The sequence below is a fragment of the Cervus canadensis genome, chromosome 17 (assembly GCF_019320065.1).
Source record: "Cervus canadensis isolate Bull #8, Minnesota chromosome 17, ASM1932006v1, whole genome shotgun sequence".
NCBI classification, from domain to species: domain Eukaryota; kingdom Metazoa; phylum Chordata; class Mammalia; order Artiodactyla; family Cervidae; genus Cervus; species Cervus canadensis.
In genome coordinates this window covers 11,148,835-11,167,298 of record NC_057402.1, presented here as the reverse complement: position 1 = coordinate 11,167,298, position 18,464 = coordinate 11,148,835, and the positions used below count along the sequence as shown (strand labels likewise).

General features: G+C 52.1%; 1 protein-coding gene across 2 annotated transcripts in view; it reads right to left on the bottom strand.

Moving 5' to 3' along the window:
* The window catches only part of ASB2 (ankyrin repeat and SOCS box containing 2), a 47,848-nt gene extending 40,762 nt beyond the window's left edge, over positions 1 to 7,086 (bottom strand). For both annotated transcript variants that reach the window (XM_043489773.1, XM_043489772.1), the window contains exon 1: positions 6,811 to 7,086. The gene's annotated coding sequence lies outside the window, so the exon portion shown is untranslated. The remainder of the gene's footprint in view (positions 1 to 6,810) is intronic.
* Between the last annotated feature and the right edge of the window lie 11,378 nt (positions 7,087 to 18,464).

Below are 18,464 nucleotides of genomic sequence, written 5' to 3'. Positions count from 1 at the left end.
CCAGGGTCTGCCTGCGAGCTGGCAGGGACCTGGGTTCCCACTGATGGCGTGGGGTCATTGTGGCTGTTTGGGGTGGGAAGAGTGGCTTCTTGATGTCTTAGTAGAAATTGGGGCTGGGGGCATGGCTGGGAGTGTCGGGGACAGGAAAGGGCCTGGCAGTCATCTTCCAGGGCACCAAGCTCCCACTCTGCTGAGGACCTGAGTCAGAGGTAAGAGCCCAGATAAGCCACTTCCAGCTGTCCGCTCATCTGCCTTCCCTTCCCGGCCTCGTCCATTCACTATCTGTCCCAGATGCCTTCCTGTGGCTTCTCCACCAGGAAGCCTCCCAGATCTGATGGCTGAGGAGCCCTGAGCTGCCTCCAAGGGCCCCCGTCCTCTCCTAGTGCTCTGACTACCCACTGTGGGCCTGGCTTCCCAGGGAGTCCAGAGGCGTCCAGAGAACAGGGCTGTGTCACATTCGCGCCATAACCCCAGGACCTAACCCGAGGCCAGGTACGCAGTAGGTACTTAGTAAATGTCAGATGGGCAAGTGAATGAATGATTGGGTCAAACCTTGGAAGCACAGCTATTATGAGAAGACCCTGCTTTTGGTAGATAGCATGACCACAGATGTCTGACTGCCTGGGTTCAAAGCCGGCTCTGCCACCAGCTGACTGCGTCATGGGAAGCATGTTGCTCCCACCCCTTCTGCCTCAATTTGCCCTTCTGTAAAATGGAGACATAGTAGCGTCTGGTCTACAGAGGTACCGGCAGATGAAACCAGGTGACCTGTATGAACATGGGGCAGGCCACTTAGCACGTGGCCAGTGGCCCAGGAAAACCTGCTAACACTAGTCCACGCTCCAGAGATGCTGTGATTCTCTGCTCTGACTCATTCCTGCTGTGACGCTGTCACCCGGAACTCCTTCCCGGTTGGCAGTTTCCGTGCGAGCCGCCTTCCCCTCAGCTGTGATCAGGATGGACGTTAGTCCAGGCAGCCCCGCGGGACCCTGCAGAGCTCTGATGGGCGGGCCCGGGGGTGAGTAACAGGCTCAGAGCTTGGGAAGGAAGGAGATCGCCACGCCCTCCCCAAGCCCAGCCTGGGTGCGGGATGGATTCCGCCCACCACTTCCAAATCCCTCGCTCCCCAGGGCCCCTCCCGCCACCTCCTCCTTTCCTGCGTACACGACCTGCTGTCCTGGGAACTTTGTAAGGACCCACAGCCCGTCCCACTCCTTCTAATCCCAGGTTTGAATTCATGTATGAGGTGACCGCCTACAAACAACAATAGAGGGTGTCTAGTGAACACTTATTTCCTGGAATAGGGTTGGCACATAGTAAGGGCTGGATGAGTGTTTCAGGCAGGGTCGACTTAAGTGTTTTAGGTATGAGTGTGGACTGTCCGGGTCAGCTCTTACGTAAAGCGCTGTGTTTCAGACTCTGCAACGAGCACTGGGAGAACCACAGCCCTAATGCCTCCCCTTGCAGTTAATTTACACTCTCCTGAATGTTGTCCTCTTGAGCCAGTGGTAGATCTATGATGAGGGTGTTGTTGTTCCCATTCTACAGATGAGGAAATTGAGGCAACAGCAGGGCAAAATTGAGAAAGAGACCAGAGGCTGTATCTTCTGACCTCACACCTAGTCCTCATCCCATGTAACCAACAGACTCTAGTTGTTTTGTAAGCTTTGAATAAAGGGCCAGGTTAAACTGAAGGCTATATATATAGAAAGACTATATATATATATATGCACACATACATATACATATATATTCAAAGGGGGCTTTCCTGGCTCAGATGATAGAATATAGCTGCAATGCAGAAGACCTGGGTTCGATTCCTAGGTCGGGAAGATCCCCTGGAGGAGGGAATGGCAACCCAATTCTGTATTCTTGCTTGGAGAATCCCATGGACAGAGGAGCCTGGTGGGTCCATGGGGTCTCAAAGAGTCGGATACAACTGAGCAACTAACACTTTCACTTTCATATATTACTATATTATAAATGTATGTACATATATGTTATATAAGTATATAACTGTCTATCTATTCTAGGGCCTCCCAAACATCCCATGACCTTACCCTGAGATAGTCCTAACCATAGACTGCTTGGTGAGCCTGGGGCCACATGAGGAAGTGAGGAATTGACCTGGGCTGTTTCTTGGCCTCCAGGGTTCTCAACCCCACTCCTTGCAATGCCCAATACGTTTATGAAGCTTAATCTTTCTGATCTGCTGTTGCCCTAGATCCGGAGGGGCCCTGGGAAATCTGAGGAAATACTTCCAGCTGGAGACTCGTGTTTGTAAAACATTAAAGCATCTCTCCCTTTCCTGGGTCCTAAGGCTTTAAAAGCTAAACCATAGAAAAGGCTGGTGCTCACACTACTATATATAAAACAGATGAACAACAAGGACCTTCTGTATAGTATAGGGAACTATATTCATTATCTTGTAACGACCCATAAATGAAAAGAATCTGAAACAGAGTACATATATCGGGTTAACCAAATAGTTCATTTGGATTTTTCTGTAAGATGTTATGGAAAAGCTCTAATGAACTTTCTGGCCAACCCAGTATATGTGTATAACTGAATCACTTCTCTGTATACCTGAAACATTGTAAATCAACTACACTGAACTAAAGAAAAAAAAAAGCCGGTGCTGTGGGTCCCTTCACCATTTCCTGGCCAATTTCACATACTGCACCTTTTGACTTCTCAAGACCCCTGCACTGGGGGAGGATTCTTCCCATTGCCCAGATGGGGAGACCCAGATTATAAGTGGTAGAGAGCCTAAACCTAACCCTAACCCTAACCCTCTGCCCCTTTTTTCATCAGACTCTCTGACACTGAACACTTAGGGCCGTGAGCAGGGGTTAGTCTGGAAGTCTCTGCTAAGGGCTGACTTGGCCCTGGGGTGTGGGGGAGCGGAATCCAGGCCATCTTGCTTGGCCCCCAGAGGGCCCAGGTTAGAGCCCCAGGCTGGGCCTTTGTAAGAGGCAGTGCTGACAAGCCTCTGGCTGCTGGCGTCTGGGGCCTCACAGCTGTTAGGATTTGAGCCTTTGTTCAGACTCTAAAGCTCTAAAGCCCCTCCCTGCTCTTCTGATCTCAGACACTTTGATGCTGGTGACAGACACAGTCCTGGCTTCCCTTGGGAGCTAGGACTCTAGATTTCTGAGGCTGCAAGGGCGTTGTTGGAGGTTACTGAGCTGACCTGTTACTGAATAACCCTGTCAAAGGTTACCTGACCACTGCTGACCCATAGCCCAGGAGGGGAAACTGAGGCCCAGAGACAGGGTGCGACGGGCCCAAGTCACCAAGGGACATCTGCTTCCACACCACCACGCCCCCAGGCCCTCTGCACCCATCATATGCAGAGGAGTTCAAGACTGTGCTAAACGAGCTGAGCACCGCTCGCCAACCTGAATCAGGATGAATCGCTCACCAGGGGTTAGGACCCTGATGACGTTTTAGAAGATTATGTATTGATTGTTGCAAACTGCAGGCAGAAGCTACCCCTAAAACAGGGGAGAGAAATAGGGGGAGGGGGAGACAGGGAAGAAGAAAGAACAAGGGGGAAGAAACCTATTTTCTCTTTTTTGGTGGAAAATACTCCATTTTCCGAGGAGAAGCACACACTCTGCACAGGCCCAAAGGCCCACAGTCTGAGGCGGGGCCATGAACACCAGCTAAGGAAAGCATCAGTGAATGCCAAGTTTCCATTTTATACCTTTGGGTCCCATGCTATTGAGTCCCCAGGCCCCGTGGGTCACCTTCTGCTCAGCCTCCCAAGTGGAGGATGTGTCTCTTACCTCCCAGCCCTGAAGGGGCTGGTCCTGGCACAGCTAGCCCCCTCCCATGCTCCCCTGGCACACCTCCTCACTCTTTCCCACAGCAGCAGTTCGGCACATACAGGTCTGGCACGTACGCAGGACTCGAGACCCCCCCGCCCCGGTTTCTGCCCAGGGATCAGCGAATGCCAGGCTTTGCCTTGTGCCAGAAGCCTGGGCTGGGGATGCGAAGGGGCCGGGTTCCCCAGTGTAGGTCTGAGTCTCTGATCACTGTTGCCCCAGCCCTTGCACGCAGCCCAAATATGGCCTTGCCGGCTAAGTTGCTTCAGTCGCGTCCTACCCTTTGCGACCCTATGGACTGTAGCCCACCAGGCTTCTCTGTCCACGGAATTCTCCAGGCAGTGGGTTGCCACGCCCTCCTCCAGGGGATCTTCCCCACCCAGGGATCGAACCCGCGTCTCATGCCTCCTGCATTGGCGGGCAGGTTCTTTACCACTAGCGCCACCTGGCAAGCCCAAGTATGGCCTTGCCCAGCCCTATTCTGGGCACCCAGAGGACATGGACTCTTTCTCATCTTGACCCCTGGGTGGTAGAATGTTCTGGAAGCTCTAACTCCAGGCTCCAGAAGAGAAAATCTCAGGCGGGGCTGGGGTGCCCTCCCAGAGCCCTCTCTCCCCTCACCCAGCCTAACCACATGCAGGACTGGCTGGAAATCTTTTATTCGAGATCACTTCAAAATCAGCTAGGATCCTTCTCCTTTTTGTCTTTGCTTGCTTGCTTGCTTTTGTTCTCCTGCCTTTACTTAAATCTTTTTCTTTTTCTCCCTCTATTTTTTCTGTCTTTTCTACCCTTCTTTTCTGTCACCCTTTCTTTAAAAAATTCAGGCAGGTTAGGAATCAACTGACTTCTGCTTGGAAAATCCCACGAACAGAGGAGCCTGGTGGGCTAGAGTCCATAGGGTCGCAAAGAGTCAGACCTGGCTGAGCAACTGACCATGAGCAGGAGCTCTGTGTTACCATCACCTCCCCACAACGTTTTCCTCGGCCACAAAGCTCTTAACAACTCATTTATACTCCCAAGCACTAACTGGTTCAAAAGAAGGTGCTGAGGATGAGAAGTAAAGATATCAACAAGTCCTGTGATGGCTGCCCATTCCAGGCGGCCTGACTCTCTTCAGCTCAGCAGTGGAAGGACAGTGGGCGGGTCCAGGGATATTTTTGTGCCTCCTCTGGGAAGACTGTTTTGGATCCAGCCTGCCCACATTGTAGAGCACCTTATGATGGTTCAGTGGTGCCAGGACGGGTCTGTTTACCGCAGTGCTGGTCCCCTGGGGGACCTCAGAGACCACACTTAGGCCTTGGGCACTGGAGGCCCATCAGCTAAGAAGCCAGGATTTGAGTCCCATCTCCAACACCTCCTAGCTCTCTGGCTTTAGATGAGACCCTCAACCTCTCGGGACCTCAGTTTCCACCTTTGGGAAATGGGAGTCACCATCGTCTCTAACTCATGATGCCCAGGAGAAGAGTCAGTGAGAGGAACTACCACAAGCGCTGGGCCAGCACCTGGCTCACGGTGAGTGCTCAATGAAGGCTCACGGGTATCGATGGCTCTTACTCATTGTCAGGTCACCAGGGGTGGATCACACATGGTCCCCACCCCAAGGAGGAGGGAGAAGGTGACGCCCTCCCCTCTCCCAGGCCCTCGTGGGCTGGGTTGTTTGTGCAAGAATGGATGATGCAACCTGGAAGGCTGCCAGGTGGTGGCAGCCGCCAGTCCTGGAGGGGGCTGTGCTGTAAACAGTCCTGCCACCAGCTGTCGGGACCTGTCCAACTGTTGCAGAAGTGACTGGAGCCCGCCCCTGGCTGCCCCACCGCGCTCTGCCCCGGGCCTCCGACCGCAGAGGTCAGGGGCTATGACTGGTGCGCTGGCCGCGCCGGCTCTGCCTGGGCGCCTGTGAACTCCCTCAACTGCTGCCTCGTGCGTAAACTTACCTTTTGTTGAGGCAAGCTCTTCTATCCTGTGCTGGGGGCTCAATTTCTGCCCTGACTCAGGCCTTAATGACTTACCTAAGGGTCGCTGCCTCCCTGCCTCCTCGTTCCTCTGGCTTTGCAAGGAGCTGCCTAAAGTCAGATTCTCTCCACCCCTTCTCTGCTCAAAAATGGTCAGGACATGTTCCATCCTCTTGCCTGGCCTGGTGGGAGATACTGCTCTCCCACCACTACCCCCATTCCCGACTTCCCCTTCCAGCATCACTGCCACTTCTCACCTCCTGACCCTTTGCTATAACCACACGGCTCTCCCTACTCTCTCCCCAGACCCACCCCAGCTTGTCTGCCTTTGCCCGAGCTGATCCTCCAGCTGGAGGTCCCTATCCCACCCACCCTCCACCCATCTGAGACATCCATCCATCTTTTCAAAGGCCAGCACTTCTTTGAATGTGTCCTCATGTTTACACACACACACCCTTTTTCATTCTTTACGTGGTATCTTAGTTTTGTTTGCAGATTCTATTTCCTCTCCTAAACCCCAAGTTATTGCAAATACAGCTCGTGGCATCCAAGGTTGCTATCACCCCCTCCCCCCCACCCACACACAATCCTGCCCATACATAGATGTTCCATAGACGCTCCAAAAATGGCACATGAAATTACGACCCCATGCATGAAAATATTTCTTCCCTCAACCTGAAAGCATTTCTGAAAGTCATTTGTCTGATACAGACATTGCCCAAGGCCTATAGGACCAACAATAGCATCATTGATAACTCCTTTTGCATTGCCATTTTTAGAAGTACACAGCAGAGTGATATTCTGAGCAAGAATCCTCCGGAAGATTGGACAAGTACATGCAAACGGCTGATTCTCTGTGCCCCCAATCCAAAATAAAAGTCACCAGCCTGCTTTAATAACTCAAGAGAATAGAAGAAAGAGGGAGACACACAAACATACTTTGACTCTAAGAGGCTATGAATAGATACCACAGCAGTTAAGTCCCAGCCCGACAAGCAGTCTTTCTGCATAAGAAAGTTGAAAGCATGCATTACCTGTTAGGCTCTGAAACAAGGGTAAAATTCAGGGGTAAGAAAAAGGATTTTTCCTGAGAGTGTCTTAATTCAGAACATGCTCCCTGAGTTTGCCTTCAGCCCTGGCCCTGGGCTTCTGGCTGCTCTGCCAGGCAGTTCTGAAATGCTCTCCTTTGAAGCAGGGAGTTTATTTCGGGCCCATCGCATGACCAATGATGGCAAGCCAAACTATAAGATGTTATGAATCTCAGGTTTCCTGTTTAAAGACTGCACCGAGGAAGCCGCGATCCTGGTTTCCTCCAGGCCGCGTCAATTACGGACTTGACTTCGGAGAGCATCTCGGAGCCTTGGCTCTCCCGTGACGTCATCACTTCTGATCCTTGACACGGAGGCCATATATGGGTATGTTTCTGGAACTCCCCAGGAGGGAGCGAGAGAGGAGAGAGATGCAGAGAGTAAGAGACACAGAGCTGGGAGAGAAAGCTGCAAGCAAGAGCAAGGAAGGAAATGTGGGAGAGAGGAGAAAGGAAGAGAAGAGACAGAAAAGAGGGAAAGTGGGAAGAAAGGATGGAGAGAAGAGAGGAGGAAGGAGGGGAGTCAGGGAGGCTGGGAAGGAAGAGGGGAAGGAGAGAGACGGAGAGCAGGCAGGAAGGCAGGGAGGAAGAAACTCTGAACGAGAGGGAAGTGAGGATACGCAGGTTCAATGTTGGGCCTTTGCGGGTAGCAGGTGGCAGAGCCTGATATTTGGGGGTCCCAGGGCAGGAATCCAGCTGCTGGAGTCTGTGGGGTGGGCAGGGGAACAAACAAATGAATAAGCCTGTGGGCAAGCCCGGGCAGGGGCAGTGGAGCCCTTCCTCCAGGCCCAGGGAAGAAATTCTCTGCTTCTGGACTCGAATGAGTGGCCCCAGATGTTAGCCTCGGGTGGCAAAGACAGCACACATACGGGCACATGCCCTGAGCATGCACGATGCCAGGCACCCACATGCCCACGTCTGCGTTCAGATCTCAGGTTACAGAGTCGGGGACGCTGGAAATGTCACTTGGCCACTCCTCTAAATGGAAAATAATTTCCGTTTCAGAGACCACTTCCCCTTGCAGAATATTGGACTTGTGACCCCAGAGCGTGGCTCACTTTGCATATTCCATCTGGAAATTAATCTCAGTGAGTTCAGGGCGCCCTGTAGTCAGGTCAGTGTTCTAGAGGCTGACCTGGGGCTAAGGACAGGAGGGTGTGATGAGTCCCAGGCTGTCTGTCTCCCAGCTACCAGCATCACCTCCACTTGGGACAGTCCCCCCAGGCCACTGTGGCTGATGACCCCGAAAGGTCAGTTCATACATAGCACCCCCAGGCCATGTGCTATGACAGGGATGCAAGAGAAGAGGGGGCTGTCCGGGGCTCTTTACTGTTTGGGGATATTTCTCGGCAGGAAGAAATTCTAGTAGGTTCCATGGAGTGCATCCTTGGAGTTCTACTGCTTCCTTGGGATCCCTGCCAGATGTAGGGCACAGATGCCACTGCCTTCCATGTCAGAGACCCAGGTCTGGCCTGCCTGGGAGGGCTGGGCTGTGCGCAGGGATAGGGCCCCTTTTTAGGTGGCCCTCTGTCTTGCCTCTCCCTCCTAGTCCAGACAAACCTCATAGAGTCAAGAAAGCTGGAGAAACTTGGTCTCCAAATCCTGTTGCCTGTGCCTGCACTCAACTTTTGAAAATTAAGAGCCTGAATTGTGGGTCAAGCATCACAGGGAACAGAAAATGCATCGAGGGCGGACAGCAATGGGAGGGGGCTGGCCAGACACACTTTGACTCATATGACAACGTCTTCCGGCTGCACTTGCACAACTCTTGCAGCAAGTGCTATCATTACCCCATTTCACAGATGAGAAAACTGAGGCTTGGAGAGACTGCGGAGTTTGTCCAGAATCTATAAGTAGTGGTTTAGCAATTTGAACCACGTCTGCCTGATGCAAAAGCTGATGCTTTTAGCTATAGCTCTATCTCCCCAAAGTGAAAGTGTTAGTCGATTAGTCATGTCCAACTCTTTGTGATCCCATGGACTATAGCCTGCCAGGCTCCTCTGTCCATGGGATTCTCCAGGCAAAAATACTGGAGTGGTAGCCATTCCCTTCTCCCAGGCATATTCTCAACCCAAGGATTGAACCCAGGTCTCCCACATTGTTGTGGGCAGATTCTTTACCGTCTGAGCCACAAGGGAAGCCCCTATCCCCCAGGTAATGAGGAAATCAAATGTTGGAGCAAAACAAGGAGTGCCACAAGGCTTTGACTATAAATTGGTGAATATTTGCTATTCCCCTAGTCCTTCACTCATCCCACGTGGGAGGCTTGATGCTATGGATAAAGGTCCACAGAGTCTGAGACCAGGTTGGCCTGTCTGTTCACATTACAGGTCAGTCAACTCCAAAATGAAGTTGGGCTGACATGTTGATTCCCAAGCTAAACTGCACATTAGAATCCTATTAAACTTAGCCATACCTGCCTCTACCCCAGAGATTCTAATTTAATTTATCCGAGGCAAGGCCTGAACAGCACTGATTTTTTAAAACATTTCATTTAAGTGTAATATGCCCACAGAAAAGCAGACTTATCACTAGAATATATCCCATCAATTCACAGGCACCCCAGCACCACATCAAAGAGAGATGCATCAAAGAGATTGCCCATTTCAATGCAACCCTCTGCCACCTCCTGCCAAGGGTGACCGCTCTTCCTGATGACTAGTGGCTCAGGTTGTTTTGAACTTCCTACGAGTGGAGTTACACCAGTGTCTTCCCCACTGAACAGTGTAGTCTGAGGTCCGTCCATATTGTTTCATGTAGTTCCAGATTGTTCCTTCCCATTGCCGTGTGGTTTTCCATGCTCTGAATATATCTCAGTTGGTCCACTCTGCTGCTGTTGGTCCTTTGGGTGGTACCTAGTTTGGGACTATAATGGATATTGTAGCTGTGAACATTCTAGAACATGTCTGTTGGTGACTATCCATGGCCATTTCTGCTGGGCCAACACCTAGGACAGGAATCAGTAGGTCATAGAATCGGTATATGTTCAGCTACAGGAACACAGCCAGTTTTCCAAAGGTGTTGTACCGACTGTGTGCCTGAGTTCCAGGTACTCCATATCCTCACCAGCACTTGCATTTTCCACCTTTTCTCACATTATCCATTCTGATGGGCAATACTGTTAATTCACTGAGGTTTTCTTTTATGTGTCTCAGATAACAAATTACACAAACCTCTGAAAAGTCTTGGCCCCAGGGCTATTCGGAGCCTTTGTGCAAGGCCCTATAGATGGTCCTTTGGAACAGTCCTCGAGGGAAGGTTTTTATGGGGACAGAAAGGAGTCCATGGGGGCACAGATGCAGAGGCAGAAATCAAACAACTCGTCAACTTGAAGGGCAATGGAAAGAAGGCCTGGCTGCCAAGAGAAAACCCCAGGGCTCACAGATGGCACCAGGAAGTTTCTCTCCTGATCCCACACAGAGCCTCCCCTCCCTCCCTCTCTAGCTCCCTACCCTGCTTCATTTATCTCCACAGCACTTATCACCCTCCCCCGGAGTTATGATGTATTTATTTGTCATTCCTTATTTATTGCCTGCCTGTCCCATCTGGATTATTTCTGTTCACTGCTGCGGATCAGGGCTTACAATGATGCCTGGTGCATAGTAGGTGCTCATTAAATGACTATTGCTATATGTGTTCTCATGCAAGCCACATAGCTCCTGGGTCTAAACTGGGAAAGGCTGTATCACATTTGCCAGGTTCATCCTAGCTCATGGCTGCATAGACACTCACACACATGCACACACACATCAGACCTTTCAGGCTTCCCTCCATGTTTATTTTAATCTGAATTAGATGAGTAAAGCTGGGGGGAGGGAGGCAGTTCATAGAGCCCCAAACCTAGTAAGGACCAGAGAGGGAGCCAGTCCCAGCATGTTCTCCATATGACAGTGATACCTCTTTCAGGAGGGAGAGAAAGAGAGGGGAGAGGGGAAGAGCCAGAGAAGAAGGAGAGGGCGCTCTGAGCTGGGATGTGGGACTCAGTGCCGAGTTTTGGAACGGTTTGGACCCAGTGACAGCACATCACCAGCTAAAATAAGCACCCCTGAGGTCTTGGTGTGCTGGCCCCTAGCCCTGGCTGCCTCTTGATATCAGTTTATTTTGGTTTCAAGGGATGAAGAGGGACAGGAAAGAGTCAGATCCACACCCTGGGCAGAGTGCTGGGGTGGAGAGGACCCAAGGCAGACAGCAGGGGCGGGGAGGGCAGACGAAGGCCCCAGGTCCTGGGAGGGAGGGAGATGCATCTACAGAAAGGAAGGAGGGGGCGAGGAGAAGGCAGAGAGAAGTCCCCGCCCCTCCTCCTTTCCTTATGATGAGCATGGTGCCCTCCGGGCCGTGGCTAACCGACAGTTCCTTTCCTCTGGAGCAATCGGGACCCTCCTCAACCTCCCAGCTCAGGGGGCCAAGGCAAACTCCTGGAGAGAAGACCGTTTGTCTATTTATAGAGAGCAGAGTGGCTCAGACAGTGAAGAATCTGCCTGCAATCCAGGAGACCCAGGTTCGATCCCTGAGTCGGGACGATCCCCTGGAGAAGGGGATGGCAACCCACTCCAGTATTCTTGCCTGGAGAATCCCATGGAGAGAGGAGCCTGACAGTCCATGGGGTCGCAAAGTATTAGACACAACTGAGCAACTAACACTTTCACTTTTCTTTTCAGAGAGCAGAGTAAGGGCACGACCTCACCCCTCAGATGGGAGAGCAGGGCAGGTCAGCCTCACACCCCATCACACCCTAGATATGGAGGTGACACCCCCAAGGATGAAGGGTCATCACCCTGCAGGACCCCTGGGGATGGGAGAAGGGCTGCCCGATCCCACCCTGCTCCCTCTAATAGCCCGTGGTCCTGTCAGGGAGGAACAGTAGAATCTTGTAAGGGTTTCCATCACAATGAGCAGATCCAAGACACAGACTCCATCGTGGGACACTGGGCTCTTTTCAGCCGCCTGGGGCTTCCTGGAGCCATGACCATCCATGGCTGACCCTCATACAAGAGTGGCCAGGACAGGCCAGCAAGACAGCCAGCTTCAAAGCTCCCTGCTGTAAACCCCACTCGCCACTGTACAAATGGCCAACTCTCCTTGGAGGGCTGCACTGAGCTACCCTGCCCAGAGACGCAGAGGAAGAGCATCTACCTCAACTCAGGCTTCAGCCTTTGGATGCACAACCGTCCGCAGCAGAAGCCCTGCAGCCCCAGGCCCATCCATCTGTGAGCTCTTTCTCCGGGGAGCGTCTGGCCCTAGAGGATGTTCTAACAGAGGGTGGTCCTGGGCCTTGCGGGGACGTGCTCGGTCAGCCCCATGCAGACAGTACCTTCCTTGTGGAGATGCCACTGGCGCAACCTCAGTTATCATCATCCTGTCCTGCTTCCGGCACCGGCACTACTGCTGGTTAATACCTGCTTGCTGCGGGACCTGCCCACAGCCCGGCACTTCGCCGAACCTCACTTTCATCTTCTGAGGCTAGGAGAGCACTGACTCTTCTCTCCCATGGCTTTTAGGGGATTAGACGAGATCCCAGGACTCAGACAGCCCACCCTGGGCCCCACACTCAGTTGACCCTCATCCATGGGACTTCTTCTACCCCACCTGCCCCCTGCAGAGGGACTGTATGTGCAGAGCAGGAGGGCATCTCCCACGGGCCAGGAAGGTGACCAGTGAGTGGGCCTTGGACTGATCCATCCTGGAAGCTGCTGGCCCCTGCACCGGCCAAGCCCCTTGGCCCCTTCCAGGGCTTGATTTCATCATGCCTGAATCACCCTTGGGAGCTCGAGTGAGCTTTGGTAGCTGCCGGGAACAGGTTTTCCATGAACATAAACATGTTTTGAGTGGAGCTGGGCGCTCTCTATTGCCCTTTGGCGAGAGGGAAGGCAACCCACCTCCCAGCCAGGGCGAGCCTGCAGCCAGCCGGCCCTCCTGCCCGGGGGTGAGCCAGGCTGTCAGACAATGCTTTTCCCGCTGGGTCCAGCCTCTCCTGGCCGGCCCAGCGCCATCCAGACAGAGCTGAGGCCAGGTCGCTGGGCCGTTCCCTCCATCACTGCAATGGAGCAGGGAGGGCAGGTACCTCTTGTATTCGGCCCCTGGTCAGCCACTCTGGAGGTGGAGCTTGCAGGGAACGAAGTGACCGCTCCAGAAACACAGATGTCACAGGCGGGCGTCTCTGCAGGGCAGCTGGCTGTAGGGCTGCTGACCGCTTCTCCTTTGCCTTATTCCTCAGGGAATGCAAAGTGGCCAGAGATGTGACATTGCAGAGGTGTCAGCAGGGAGGCTCTGAGCTTGCTGGGAGGAGGGGGGGACCTGGGTTCTGGGAGGGAGTTGGGGCTGATGAGGAGGCAGCCAGTGGACTGGGTGTCCCCACATCCTGGGGTTGGGGAGGGATGCAGACACCCCCACTGAGCAGTCCCTCCAGGGGTCCAGGCACCTGCATGGCCATCCCAGAGGGAGGCATATAATCCTGATGGAGGAACCGAGGCCCTCCTGGGATTCACCTGCTCCTGGTGATGGTGACACCTCCACCCACACCACCTCTGTCCCACAGAGAACTGAAAGATCAAAAGAAGAAGAAATGTCTGAAGCAGAAGGTCCTCGGGGTTCACCTGCACCAGCATCCTTTTTCTGAGAAAAGGGAATATGAGGCTGGAGAGGGCGAGGCTTTGCAGAAACCACAGCGTCCAGAAATTCATTCTGCTTCTCTGCAGCTCCCTCCCAAACTTATGGTGTGGTAATAGAGGTTGATAATCACATCAAGCCCTGGACACAAAAACCCAAGTTGCTGGGCAAGGGGGCAGGAACTCCACCACGTCAGAGGGAGATGGCAAAAGGCAGGCTGGACGTCCCCTGGCCACATTTACAATGCCTGCTACCTCCTGGAGGCTCCCAGCAATGCTTCGGGGTGGGGAGGTTGTGGTTTGCAACAGACCACAAGTTCCACTGAGGAACTGGAGGCTTAAGCACAGGCAACTTGGGTGTCAATGTCATTGTGCTTCCTTGTTCCCTCTCCAGGAGGTCAGGCAGGGGCCACTCTCAGCACAGAGTCGCTTTACAAACGCTTTACAAGTGACCTGGGTGACTGCCCCAGGTCTCGCTTGCAGAGCCAAGTGGCTAAGAACCAAGACTCCAGAGTCATCTGCCAGCTCCACAACTTTCTAGCTGTGTGATCTTGGATAACTTACTTAACCTCTCTGAGCCTTGGCGTTCTGATCTATAAGGTGGGAGAAAAAATGACAGTACCTATGCCTCATAGGAAAACTGCAAAGATTAAATTTTATATATGGTAGGCACCCCCACCTTACTGTCAGTTTCACTTTTCATGGTTTCAGTTACCCTCGGTCAACTGCAGTCGGAAAATGTTAAATGGAAAATTCCAGAAATAGACAATTCTTAAGTTTTAAATTTCAAGCTGTTCTGAGTAGCAAGATGAAATCTCACACCATCCTGCTCTGTCTGCCTGGGACCTGAATCATCTCTTTGTCCATCGCATCCCAGCTTCGGTCACTTAGTGTCCATCTCAGTTATCAGATTGACTGTTGAGGTATCACGGTGCTTGTGTTCACTAAGTAACCATTTTACTTAATAATGAGCCCAAAACGCAGGTGCATTGATGCTGGCAATCTGGATCTGCCAAAGAGAAGTTGTGAAGTGCTTCTTTTAAGTAAAAAGGTGAAAACACACAAATTAATAAGGAGAGAAAAAAAATGTATATTGAGGTTGCTAAGATCTAGGGTGAGAATAAATCTGTGAAATTGTGATGAAGGATAAAGGAATTGCTGCTAGTTTTGCTGTCGAACTTCAAATTGCAAAAGTTACAGCCACAGCATGTGACAAGTACTTAGTTAAATTGAAAAGGGCATTAAATTTGTACAATAGTTATTCTGAGAGAGAGGGAGAGAGAGGGACTTCACTCACATATCTTTTTATCACAAGTGGCTCAACTGGTAAAGAATCCGCCTGCAAAGCAGGAGACCGCGGTTTGATTCCTGGGTGGGGAAGGTCCCCTGGAGAAGGGATAGGCTACCCACTCCAATATTCTGGCCTGGAGAATTCTGTGAACTGTATAGTCCGTGGGGTCGCAAAGAGTCAGAAACAACTGAATGACTTTCACTTCACTTCATTGTTATGATTGTTTAATTTTATTATTGCTTATTGTTGCTAATCTCTTACTGTTCCTAATTTATAAATTTTTATTTTATCATAGGAACATATGTGGGCTTCCCAGGCGGCTCCAGTGGTAAACAACCCACCTGCCAAGGCAGGAGACGTGGCACAGATTTGATCCCTGGGTCAGGAAGATCGCCTGGAGGAGGGTGTGGCAACCCACTGCAGTATTCTTGCCTGGAGAATTCCATGGACGGGGGACCAAGGCAGGCTACGGTCCATAGTGTTGCAGAGTCAAACACAACTGAAGCAACTCAGCACGCGTGCATGCACGTATGTTTAGGAAAAAGCAGTATATATAGGATCCAGCACTATCCGTGGTTTCAGGCATCCACTGAGAGCCTTAGAATGTATCCTCCTTGGCTAAGAGGGAACTACATGTATATATTTTGGTCACCTGATGTGAACAGCCAACTTATTGGAAAAGTCCCTGATGCTGTGGAAAGATTGAGGGCAGAAGGAGAAGAGGGCATCAGAGGATGAGATGGCTGGATGGCATCACCAGTGCAATGGGCATGAACTTGGGCCAACTCTGGGAGATGGTGAGGAACGGGGAGGCCTGACGTGCTACAGTCCATGGGGTCGCAAAGAGTCGGATACAACTGGGCAACTGAACAACAACTGTGTATATTCCTTAGAATAAAGACTTATAAATGTTAGGTGTTGTTATTAGCTTAAACTTCCTGAGAGAGACAGAGGGAATGGTGGTTAGTTGAAAACAGTGGTTCTTAACTGGGGACATTTCCTCCTAGGGAACAGTTGACAATTCCTGGAGACATTTCTGGTAGCCACAAGTGAGGAAGCTGGGGGTGCTACTGCATCTGGTGGGGAGAGGTCAGGGATGCTGCCAAACATCCTACAGTGTTCAGGATACCTTTCCCAGCATAGAATTAAGAGCCCAAATGTGCACGGTGCAGTGGTGGAGAAGCCTGGCTGGAGGGACGGCATGTGGAAGGAAGAGGATTGTGTGGGTAGGAAGAGGTCTGCTCGGAGTGACCAGGGCTCTCCCTGCTCCCCAAGGATGGCTTTGGATTTCAGGAATAATTGCCATCAGGAGGGCCAGGTGTTTGGAGTTTAAGTACCTTGAGACTGTTATAGGGAAGGCTCGTTGAACCAGTCTCATAAACAGGCCCTGAAGGTCACCGGCAGAGGCAAATGCAGCCATAATTCAAGCAAAGCAGAAGCAACAGCCTCAGTGATCCCCATGAAGCCTGGGGTTTGCCAGTCAGCAGGAAAGGGGGGACTCAGCCCTGCGAGGGCCAGGTGTCCCTGATGGTAGTGGTGCATTCAGAAACACACACACACACATGCGCGCGCACACACTGATGATGCTTAGATCATCTAGACACTACACATAACTTACCTTCTTCCAGTGAAGAGCTGAATTTAATCCACCAGTTGTGAGGGCCGTTGGCCAATGAACCTTTAGTCTCATCAGTCACACCTGACTCTGCGACCCCGTGGACTGTAGCCCACCAGGCTTCTTTGTCCATGGCATTTCCCAGGCAAGAATACTGGCGTGGGTTGCCATTTCCTTCTCCAGGGAATTGAACCTTCGTCTCCTGCATTGCAGGTGAATTCTGAGCCACTAGGGAAGCCCAAAAGGGCGTGTTGCCTCCCCACTAGGGGGTCAAACCCCGGAATCCCACGTGACAGGAGGGGATATTCACCACTATACTAATGAGCATGGCAGCAAGTCTTACAAAAATACTAAATAACTGTCAATGTCTCTTTTTTCCTAAAAACATATACTAGACCTCCCTCTCTTTCTTGGTGCCCGTGTGTGGGTACACATGTCAGGTGAGAGGCAGCTAGCACTCTGAAAAGAGCTCAGACCTAGCCACCAGGGTCCTGGTCTTGGCCCTTCCGGAAAGTTCTCTGTGACCTCATGCAGACCTTTCCTGTTTCTGGAGCCCTGAGGAAAGAAGAACGGTGCTGCCCCATGAACTGGTAGGAACCCAGGCTCCTCCAGACTCCGAGAGCCTCTGAAACCAGAAGGAGCAGCCATAAGTGGCTGCACCCACAGCTCTTTGCTCTCCGAGAATAAAAATTCTAAGTCAGCTGGAATTCAAAATCGAGCCTATGTAAATATTTTCAAAACCAGAAAAAAAAAAAAAAAGTTGGGACAACACTGATTTTGAACAAGTGTCTGAGTCCAAGTTGACTCAGTTATTACAGGTGCCGGAAGGAAAACTCTCCTTTGTCTCTGTTCTTTCCTTTCGCCGCTTACTTTCCAGTCCCCCTGGTGCCACTCAAGTCAGCCAGCGTCCCCTCCAAACTGCACTGTCATTGCTCCTGGCCGCTGAGAGCGCGTGACCTGGGTGCACACGGCGCCTGCCAGCAGCCAGGGCTGTGCCGGGGGAGGGAGGGTGGAGGACGTCTGCCAACCCCTGGGCTCCTCTTCTTGTTGACGCGGGGCCTGTGGGTGGCCCCAGCTGGCCAGCTGGCCCCTCGGGCTCGTCCCGCTCTCTGAGCCTCCCACCCTCTATTTAGCAGCAACGCTAAATAGCAGGATCAGGTGTCTGCCGTGCCACTCGTCCTGGGAGAGGGGAGTGTGGGGGCCCGAAGATAGTCTCCGGGCTGTAGTGACCAGTGGCTGGCTCCTGACCCTTGCCGTCAGGTGCCTGTCTGGGTGAGGGTGCTGCATCCCCCGGGGGCACGTGGATCCTGGGAGAACCAAAACAGGCTGCCTCTGACACGTGCTGCCTGGGCGCCTTGGTGGGCTCTCCATGGCTGCTGTGGGCAGCCCCCCACGCCTTCTGCAGCCTCATTCTCTCTGTGCCCCATTCCCACTCCACCTGTCTGCATGTGGCTATGTTGGACCCTCCAGGATCGGTGGTGGTCTGTCCCTTCACCCTTTGGGCAGGTTCTGCAGAGTGACTGGTGCGAGGTTAGAGCAGGTGCCCTGTGGGTGGTCTGCTGAGGGTCTATCTCCCCTTCCCCACCCCCTGCAACTGCTGGGAGGCTTAGCCCTCTCAGGGCCCCAGGTTCTCAATTTTAAGTCAAGAACCGTAAGGAACACCTTCCTCATGGGGCTGGGGTAAGGCTTAAATGAGAAGATCTAGGGCAGGGTTGGGCTTCTCTTGTGACTCAGATGGTAAAGAGTCCACCTGCAATTCAGGAGACCCGGTTTCAACCTCTGGGTCCGGAAACTCCCTGGAGAAGGGCTTGGCAACCCACTCCAGTATTCTTGCCTGGAGAATCCCATGGACAGAGGAGCCTGGCAGGCTAGAGCCCATGGAGTCACAAAGAGTAGGCACTGTTTATAATAGCCAGAACATGGAAGCAACCTAGATGTCCATTGGCAGACGAATGGATAAAAAAGCTGTGGCACATATACACAATGAAATATTACTCAGCTATTAAAAAGAATGCATTTGAATCAGCTCTAATGAGGTGGATGAAACTGGAGCCTATTATACAGAATGAAGTAAGTCAGAAAGGAAAACA